A 10,483-nucleotide genomic window follows, 5' to 3' on the forward strand; every position below is an offset into this window, starting at 1 on the left:
TGCTTCTAATGTTTCGTGTAAGGGACCTGGATCAGAATGATGGTTTCTGTACTTGATGAGGAGGTTCTGAATCATGTATACACCTGCCAATTTCTGCTCTTCTGGGGAAAGGTTCAGGAATGTCTGCGCTAATGTATCATCATTATACATGTCTGGATTTTCGGCCCATAGTATGGCGGACCGGGCTAGTTCTTGTTCATCCATAGAATTGAGTACGTGGTACCCCATTCGGTCTCGAAGCCTTTTATCAGTTTCTTGGAACTGATGTTCAGAAGAATTCGGATTCGTTAAAGCAGAGAGAAAAACTCTCTTGCTTTCTGGACGGGGGCCCTTCCTAAGGTAAGTTCCCTTACCTACATATGCTATCGTGTCTGTAGTCCTTTCTGATTCTCCAAGTTCTTCTTCCTCCTCGGAGGAAGCTTTTTCTTTCTCTTTTTGGTGTACCTCTATCACTGATTTTCTAATTTTCTTGTACATACTGGCTATGCAGGACCCCTTGTCATGTTTTCCGTCAGCTATATTTTGACCCCACTTGTTCAATGCATCTAATTCACTCTGATCTGTTCCAGGCCTGTCTCGTTCTCGTATTAGACAATTTATGAAAAATCGTAGTATATGTGCTTGAACATCAACTTTCTGTTTCTCCATGGCATCCTTAATACTGTCAGGGTCTTTCCCTGTCTGAACAAACTCATATATTCTGTCTAGACGGTCCTTCATTCCTGCATAACATAGCAAGCTATCAGTAGCAGATCTTAATCGTAGTGATGCCAGTATCATTAGATCGTCTTTTCCGGGTACTGGATCATATCTGCAAACTGAAATGTTTTCTCTGAGTGCGTCAAGGCGTGGTGACCTGGACACAAAAGGGCTCCTCAGATCCCCGAGCTGTAACCTGTGCGTTAACGGCGGTGTTTGAAAACCCCTTGCCGCACCCCCTGAGGCGGAAGCTTGGGCATTTTCTCTCCGCGGAGTCTGTACCTGAACTTGAATTTGTCCTTTAATAGGGTCAGGTAGAAGTGATTTCGGTAAATCAAATTTGGGTGCGGGAAGTGGTGGGGGTGGCGGAACGGGGAAGGTCTGCCGCGGTACCGGCGGAGCATGGTCTGGGGGTGGGGTGCCACCCCCGTCCCTGTCAGTAGGCAAGGCACGAACAGGCAGATTGGTGTAAGCCGGTGCTACATCCTCTAGATAAGAATTTAGGAATATGTCTTTAGTAGTCTTATGCATTACTTTAGTTGGAACTAATGGTGGCGGTAAGTTCTTCGGTATTGCTGATAGGGCCTCAGGTGTACCCTCGGCCGCGAGATACATACCATTTACGAGATTGTTTCGGGCACGGTCTATTTGTTCTGTTTTTACTCGGATCCCCTCAGTAACTAATTCGTTTTCTTGAGCTTTTTCTGATTCTTTAAGTCTGTCTTCTCTACGGAGTGCTTTCTCAGCACGCTTATGTGATTCCTTACGCCAAAATTCTATGGCGTCTTTCTGAGATTGTCTAGCTTTCTTTTTCCATAATGCTTCTTCTACCTTCATGATGCACTCGGCATCCCATGTTTCAGTAGCGGGCCATCTGTGTCTTTCGTCTAGATGTTTCGTATAGTCGGCCCATAAATCTAGATACAATATGGCATCTATGCCATGTTTATGATACATGAAGTTACCTGGAGTGTCCCTAGGGGGGATAGGAATTTCTTCCTCCAGTATCCCTTTCCTAGTTCCTATCTGCTTCAACTTGTTAAAAAACGGCATTTTACTTACTTATTTCTGAATGCTCAATCCTTACTACTTAATACTAGATACAGCTAGTTTACAAGAAACACAACAATGTACATTAAAAAAAACAGTCACATTCATACCACGACATTAATCACATGAAAAAGACATTTGAGACATATACTACCCCCTATACTGGATGTACTGCTAAACAGTACAGATACACTGGTGTAACAGTGCAGAAGTTCAGAAATTCGGAATACTAGATATACTGCTAAACAGTACAGATACACTGCCTAAAAACAGTGCAGACCGGACTTGTGTACCCAAACCCGTCTAGATACGTCCCAGCAATGGTACTCACCGGGAAGCACGGAAACAGAAGGCCTCGGAATAACTCGACTGGACTCGACTCGATACTTCGGAAAACTTCGGAAAACTTCGGGAAAAAAACTTCGGAAACCTGGTGGGCCTCTTGACACCTCGGACCTTGCTTCTTTCGGCTAGGCTCTGGTCGGGATCCTCCGCACTCCTCACCGCCTCGTCTGGGTACTGATCGCAGTCTTCGTCACCTCCGTGGGTCAGAGGGAGATGCAGGAAATCCTGCCGGTACGCGTAGGCTCCATCTAACTGATGGCAGGGGACACAGGTTGCAATGCACCATCCGGCGCGTGAGGTGGGGGAGGGGCCCCTGTTCGGGCGCCAAAATGACGTAAATAATTAATTTACTCTCTTAATTTCTATGCAGGTAAGTACTTAATCAATAATAACTCAGATCGGTGAAAAAAGACAGAGTCCGTGGTGTTAGAGTTCTTAGGGGTTTTATTCCTTAAAAAGGAATGGTCATGACCAGGATATCGGATTCTGACCACCACAAGGGTGTCAGAAGGGATAGAGCAATCTTTATTGTCAATACATAGCTTATATACATAGTTCGAGTAATAGGAAACAGTGCAGGAGGCGTAACAGCTGAGAGAAAGACAAGATAACAGTATACACGTGTTACTAGTACCTAATCAGAAGGCGTGGACTAGGCGTGAACTGGAGGTGTGTGCTAGAAACGTCACAGGTAGGTGTCACAAAAAGGGGTGGCATTAACAGAAATGTTGCAATGTCAGCAGAAATCGGAAACTTGGATGCGCGCGCAGCTGCATGACGTGTGAATGACGTGAAGCTGGAGGGTGCAGGGGGCTTGACATTAGAACTGACGGGAAGAGACAGAAGTCTGGCATGTCAGATCAACTTGTACTTCTATCATATCTGATATCTAATGTTTAGGAACCATATTATCTGGACGGAAAGGTCTCTGGGGCAGAAGCTATTCTCTACTAACTGTGGATGCGTGTATAAGCGCCTGAGTGTCTGCATGAGAAGCGTGGGGGCACGGGGCCTTCCATGGAAGCATGGCAACAGAAGCTATGAATTACTTGCACTGAGACAGGTCGGCCCTTTTGGCCCTGCAGCTGAGGAAGATGTTTACTGAAGCTAGTAGGCAGGAATGTATTTTCGAGGAGCGGAACAGATAACTCGAAGGTTATAGTCAGTCTTGGCAGGCAGCAGGCTGAGCTGAGCGCGAGGGGCCTCGCTGGAAGTAAGTCAGAGTTCACGGGTACAGAGGCAGCCTGGGCTGAGGCTGTCAGAGTCAGAAGCCAGAAAAGTGGCTCGATGGCAGAGATTCAGGGCCTACCTTGCCAAGGCAGGAAAAACATGTAAGGTACACTACAAAGAGACGTTGGCATAACATACTTAGGAACGGACTATTTAATCCATTCAAGGTGGATCTGAAAGAGGACATGTTAACGTTGGACGCAAATGTATTTGCGTCTTCATAGCGGACACAGGAGGGAAGTTACATGCACTTTAAGCTGGTAACTGGAGTCGGTGGGGTACGCGCTAGGGAACACAACTTGACCATAAAATTTATATTTCCTCATACTCCAGGCCTGTCTCGTTCTCTTATTAAGCAATTTATGAAGAATCGTAATATACAACCTTGAGTGTCAACTTTCTGGTGAGCCAGGGCCTCCTTAATACTGTCAGGATCTTCCCCAGTCTGGATAAAATGATATATTCTATCTAGGTGTCCAGTCATTCCTGGAAATAACACTAGGTAATCTGTAACTTTTCGTAAGCGTAGTGATGCTAACAACATTCTATCGTCTTTACCGGGTACTGGATCGTATCTGCAAATTGGAAGGGGTTCTTTAAGCATGTCTAATCTTGGTGTTTGCGGTGTACGTTGCTTCATCATGTCCCTAAGGTTCAATCTGTGTGTTGATGGCGGGGTCTGGAGACCTCCTGTCGCACCTCCTGAGGTGGAGGCTTGAACATTATTTGCCCGCGGGGTCTGTGTGTGTACCTGAACTTGTCTCTTATTGGGATCAGGCGCAAACGGATTTAATATATTAATCATAGATGTGGGCAGTGGTGGAGGTGGAGGAGCAGGTGGAACGGGTGAACCTTGTTGCGGCAATGGCTGGACATTGTCTTGGAGCGGGTTGCCACCTCCGTCACCGTCAGTAGGCGGTACGTGGGCACGTGGATTGGTGTAAGCGGGAGCTACATCGTCTAGATAGGAAGCAAGGAATATGTCTTTGGTGGTCCTGTGACTTACTTTAGTGGGAACCAATGGCGGCGGCAGATCTTTCGGTATTTCTGAAGTGGCTTCAGGCAAACCCTCGGCCACTAAGTACATGCCATTTACAAGATTGTTTCGCATGCGGTCTACTTTTTCTGCTTTTACTCGGATCCCTTCATTAACTAATTCGTTTTCTCGGACTCTATCCGACTCTTCCCTATGTCTGTCTTCTTTTCGGAGGGCTTTTTCGGCACGTTTATGTGATTCTTTACGCCATAATTCTATGGCATCTTTCTGTGATTGTCTGGCTTTCTTTTTCCATAGCGCTTCTTCTACCTTCATTATGCACTCGGCATCCCATGTTCCTGTAACGGGCCATCTGTGTCTCTCCTCTAGGTGCTTAGTATAATCGGCCCATAAATCTAGGTACAGTATGGCATCTAAGCCATGCTTATGGTACATAAAATTTCCAGGAGTGTCCCTAGGGGGGATAGGAATTTCTTCCTCTAGTATCCCTTTCCTAGTTCCTATCTGTCTTAATTTATTGAAAAACGGCATTTTGTTACTTGGTACTGGATACTTGATACATGTTACTTATTCTGAACACAGCTAGTTACACAAAAAACACAGTAATGTACATCAAACAGTCACTCATACCACGACATTAATCACATGAAAAATTTTGAACACATATGGACTACCCTTGATACTAGATGTACTGCTAAACAGTACAGATACACTGTTAAGAACAGTGCAAGAACTTGAATGCTGGATGTACTGCTAAACAGCACAGATACACTGTCTAAAACAGTGCAGACCGTGTTTGTGTACCCAAACCCGTCTTTACCGGATACATAATAATGCACCCGTCTAGATGCGTCGACCGGAAATGGTACTCACCGGGAAGCACGGAACAGAAGGCCTCGGAAAACTCGACTGGACTGGACCGGACTGGACTCGACTCGACTCGATACGTGTATACTTCGGAACTGGTGGGCCTCTTGACACCTCGGACCTTGCTTCTTTCGGCTAGGCTCTGGTCGGGATCCTCCGCACTCCTCACCGCCTCGTCTGGGTGCTGATCGCAGTCTCCGTCACCTCCGTGGGCCAGAGGGAGATACAGGAAATCCTGCGGGTACGCGTAATTGTCCGTCTTGACTTATGGCAGGGGGCAAAGGTTGCAACGCACCAACCGGCGCGTGAGGTGGGGGAGGGGTCCCTATTCGGGCGCCAAATTAATGTGGTAAATATTTGATTTACCGTCCTAATTTCTATGCAGGTAAGTACTTAAACAAAATAACTCAATCGGAAAGAAAGAAACAGAGTCCGTGGTGTTAGAGTTCTTAGGGGTTTTATTCCTTAAAAAGGAATGGTTCTTGAACCGGATATCGGGTTCCTGACACCACTGGGGTTCAGGAAGGGATAGAGCATACTTTATTGACAATGCATAACTTTTATACTTAAAGCATATAATGGAAACCAATACAATAGGCGTAACAGCTGAGAGAAACAAGATAAAAGCACACACGTGTTAGCAATACGTAATCAAAAAGGCGTGAACTAGGCGGGAACATAGAGGTGTGTGCTACAAACGTCACATGAAAGTGTAACAAGTGGGTGGGTACATAGCAGAATCTTGCAATGTCAGCAGAAATCTGAGGTCTGGATGCGCGCGCAGCTGCATGACGTGTGATTGACGTGAAATTGGAGGGTGCAGGGGACTTGACATTTACACTAGCGGAAAGAGACAGAAGTCTGGCATGTCAGATCAACTCGTACCTATATCATATCTCATATCTGATGTTTGGGAACCATATTATCTAGAGGGAAAGGTCTCTTGGGCAGAGGCTATTCTATACTGACTGTGAGTGCGTGTATAAGCGTCTACGTGTCTGCATGAGAAGCGAGGGGGCATGGGCCTACCATGGTAACAGAAGCTATGAATTACTTGCATGGAGACAGTGAGGCCGGGCCCTTTGCTCTGCAGCCGGAAGGATGTTTACTTGAACTAGTAGGCAGGAATGTATTTTTTAGGAGCGGAGCAGATAATTCGAAGGTTGAATACAGTCTTGGCAGGCAGCAGGCTGGGCTAAGCGCCGTTAGCCGCGCAAGGAGTAAGGCAGAGGTCACGGGTACAGAGGCAGCCCAGGCTGAGGCATTCAGAGTCAGAAAGCAGAAAAAGGCTCGATGGAAGAATTCAGGGCCTACTTCGCCAGAGCTGAAAAACGTGTAAAGTACACCACAAAAAGACGTTGGCATGGCATACTTAGGAACGGACTATTCGACCCGTTCAGGGTGGATCTGAAAGAGGACATGTTAACGTTGGACGCAAATGTATTTGCGTCTTCATAGCTGGCACAGGAAGGAAGTTACATGCACTTTAAGCTCGTACATGGAGACGGTGGGGTACACGTTAGGGAACATTTCTTGACCAAAAATTAATATTTCCTCAGTATGAACGTGTCGTTCCAGCAATTTTGAAAAAATTGGGAGAAGGGAGATGGGCCGATAGTTTGTTAGAAGTTCAGGGTTGGCTGTCGGTTTTTTTAGTAAGGGACTGACCATGGCATGTTTCCAAGATGAGGGAACTGCGGAGAGCTGAAGTGAAGAGTTTAAGGTGTCAGCAATGATGGTCAGAGAGGGGGAGTCCAATTGCTTAAGAACAGAGGCAGGAATTGGATCACGTGGGGAACCTGATTTGACGGTTCTAAGAATGGAACTGAGTGATTCCATTGTGATGACAGGCCAGTGTTCAATAGTGTTAATAGTACTTGAATTGGGGGGGGGGGGTGTCCTCTTCAAGGATATGGGTAGGGAGGTTGCTTTTTATTCCTGAATCCTGATATGATCGTTTCAATTTTCTCACTGAAGAAGGAGGCGAGGTCTTGGCATTGTTTTTTATCAAGCGGCTGGACTGGTGCAGACGTATTTTCTCCTGCAAGGTCTTTGACTGTATTGAAAAGTGTTTTCGCCTTATTGTGCGCGGAGTTAATGGTATTTGCCACGTAAAGTGCTCGGGCTCTAGTACAGGCTGAGTGGTATTCGTTCCTGGCTTTGTGGTAAGTTGCTTTGTTTTCGGGGGTGTAGTTTTTCCACCACTTCCTTTAAAGGGCTTTGCATTTGGACTTTTGTATTTTGAGAGGCTCAGTAAACCAAGGGGCTGGGGGGCGGTGAGTGTTATTTTTAACTCTAGAAGGTGGGAGGCAGCTGTTGACGGCGCTTTCCAGCCATGAGTGTGTGGCTAGAGCTATGCTTTCTATGTCAGAAGCTGGGATTGGAGGATTTTTGGCAAGAGTTCTGTTAAGGTCCCCCATATCAAGCTGTTTCCAGTTTCGGAAGACAGAGGTAGGCCAGGCGTTTTTAGGTTTAGATGTGGGTAATTCAAGGCTAAAATATATAAGGTGGTGGTCTGACCAACAAATTGGGGATGTGTTTGTCCATTTCAGTTCAGGAATGTTTGAAAAGATGGGATCTAACAGATGCCCTGCCCTGTGGGGGGGACCAGAGTTTAGTAAAGATATGTTCAGAGCTGTTAGATCGTCCAGTAGGTTTGTGCAGGCCGCATTGGTGGGGTCATCAAAGTGCATGTTTAAATCTCCTAGGAGGGTGAAATTTTTTGAGGCGAGATAGTAGGGTGTAATGAGGTTAGCCAGGTTAGCGGCCCATGTACTGGCGTTTCCCGGAGGTCTATATATTAGGATGCCAGAGGCTGTACAGTTACGATTAAGGGTCAGTTTAAAAAAAGCAGTTTTGCAGTCCGGGATAAGGGAGGGTTCTAGAGTGCAGGTGAATTTTCTGTTAAAAATGATAGCAATTCCTCCGCCAGTTTGACCAACACGGTCTCTCCTGACTATGGCATAATCGGAGGGAAGAGCCGTTGCTATGTCAGTGCCAGAGCTTTCGTGCAGCCAAGTTTCCGTTAAAAAGAGGGCGCAGGGCTTGTGGTCAAGTAGAAAGTTAAATATATCCAACTTATGCTGTGGCAAAGATCTGCAGTTAACACTGCAAAAGGAGAATTCTTGGTTGTCAGAATTCCCGTATTGTTTTCGTTTAGGGTTGCAGAATTTGGGGTCAGGGTAGGGCTGAAGATAGGTGAGAGAGAACTTGCATTTGTCGCATGGGGGGCATCCGGTAGGCGTAGGCAGGAGTACAGTGCAATCTTTGTGGGGTTTGGGGCGTAAGGATTTAAGGTGTTCAGCAGTCATACCTTTATTGTGCGGAATAGGTACAGCATGAATTTGTGCCCCATGCCCCGTACTGTCACGGACGGGCACAGACGGGCGGGTCTTTGGCGGGTCTTCGGCGCGGCTTAGGCGCGGACGCTGCGCGTTCTCGCTGCGCATCGTAGGTGGCATCAGGTTTAAGTAGAGGACGGGCTCTTACTCAGCTCCGCCTCTACCCGTTCGGCCAATGGGTGCCTGCCTCGGCTGGGAAGCCGGAAGAAGGTGCCTCCCTGCGCCCTCCACTCAATCAAGCCTAGCGCTTGCGGTGGACCGGGGCTGCAGGAGCAACAAGTTACAGAGGTCAGAGTGTTTTCTTAAAATCAAAACAACGATCTATTACACAGACCGCAAGTGCTCTAACCACCCCGGGCTGGTGGAAAAGGGGGGTACCCATCTCTTGTAGTTGGCAAGTGGGCTTGTTTCCATGTTGTCAGTTATGATCCTTTATCCTTTCAGACCCGGAAGCTGCTGAGGTGGGTCACCCTGTACGTAGGCAGGTGACTCTTTTTGGCTATATATCTACTGTCACGGGTGTCCTAGCCATAGCCGGAAGTCCCACTTTGGCTATAATTGCTGCAGCTTGTCTCCCTGTCCATAGCCGGAAGCCCCTTCTTTGGTATTACTGCTGCCGTGGGTGTCCCTACAATTAGCCGGAAGCCCCTCGTTAGCTATAACTACTGCAGTAGGTGTCCCTATCCATAGCCAGAAGCCCCTTTTTGGCTAACTGCTGCTGCTATGGGTATCTCTAGCCAAAGCTGGATGCCCCTTTTTGGCTATAACTGCTGCTGCGGGAGTCCCTGCCCATAGCCGGAAGCCCCTTTTTGGCTATAGCTGATGCCATGGTGTCCCTACCCATAGCCAGAGGCCCCATGTTGGCTATAACTGCTACTGCGGGTGTCCCTACTCCTAGCCGGATGCTCCTTGTTTGTATAGCTGCTTCGGGGGTGTTGCTACTCATAGGCAGAAGCCCCTTGTTGGCTATTACTGCTGCAGCAAGTGTCCCTACCTGTATTCGGATGCCCCTTGACAAATCAAATCAAATCAGGTGCACAACTACTCACCCGTAAGGGTCTCAAGGCTCTGGAGGGTGTGGGGAGGGTGGGGTTGCAGGTTCCAGTCCATCAAGGAGGGGGTCTGTCGAAGAGTCAGGTTTTGAGGTTTCTTGCGAAGATGGGGAGCGATGTTATCTGTCTAAGGTGGAGCGGAAGGTCGTTCCAGGCTCTGACCGTACGGAAGGAGAAGGAGTGGCCTTCCTATCTGGTCCTTCTGGTGCGGGGGACCACAGCGTAGGAGAGCTGGGCTGATCGTAGGGTCCTTTGGGGTGGGTGTAATTTGAGTCGGCTGTTCAGATATGCTGGTCCGATGTCATTGAGGGTCTTGTGGGAGTGGGTTAGCATCTTGAAGGTGACTCTAGCTTCGATGGGGAGCCAGTGGAGTGTTCGCAGGTGCTGAGAGATGTGGCAGTGTCTTGGTAGGTTGAGGACCAGTCTTGCAGCGGCGTTTTGGATATTCTGGCATAGAGTGTGTTGCGGTAGTCAAGCCTGCTCTGAGTCCAGGATGATTCCCAGGTTGCGTGCGTGGTCAGTGGGGATGGGTGGGCTTCCGAGGGTGAGGGCCCACCAGGTGTCGTTCCAGGCATATGGGTTTGGGCCCTAGATGAGTACTTCTGTTTTGTTGGTGTTTAGTTGTAGGCAGCTGTTTTTCATCCATTTGGCGACGGCTTCAATGTCTTCTTGAAAGTTGTGTCTGGCGGTTTGGATAGCGAGAGGATGAGTTGGGTGTCGTCTGCGTATGACACAATGTTGAGTCCGTAGGTTCTGATGATGGGGGCGAGCGGAGCCATGTAGACGTTGAAGAGCGTAGGGCTGAGGGAGGACCCCTGGGGACTCCGCAGGTGGTAGGTGTAGGGTCCGAGAGGAAAGGGGGGATTCTGACCAGCTGCGTTCTGTCAGAGGAAGGAGCGGGT

This window comes from Lissotriton vulgaris, chromosome 10, assembly GCF_964263255.1.
Source record: "Lissotriton vulgaris chromosome 10, aLisVul1.2, whole genome shotgun sequence".
NCBI classification, from domain to species: Eukaryota; Metazoa; Chordata; class Amphibia; order Caudata; family Salamandridae; genus Lissotriton; species Lissotriton vulgaris.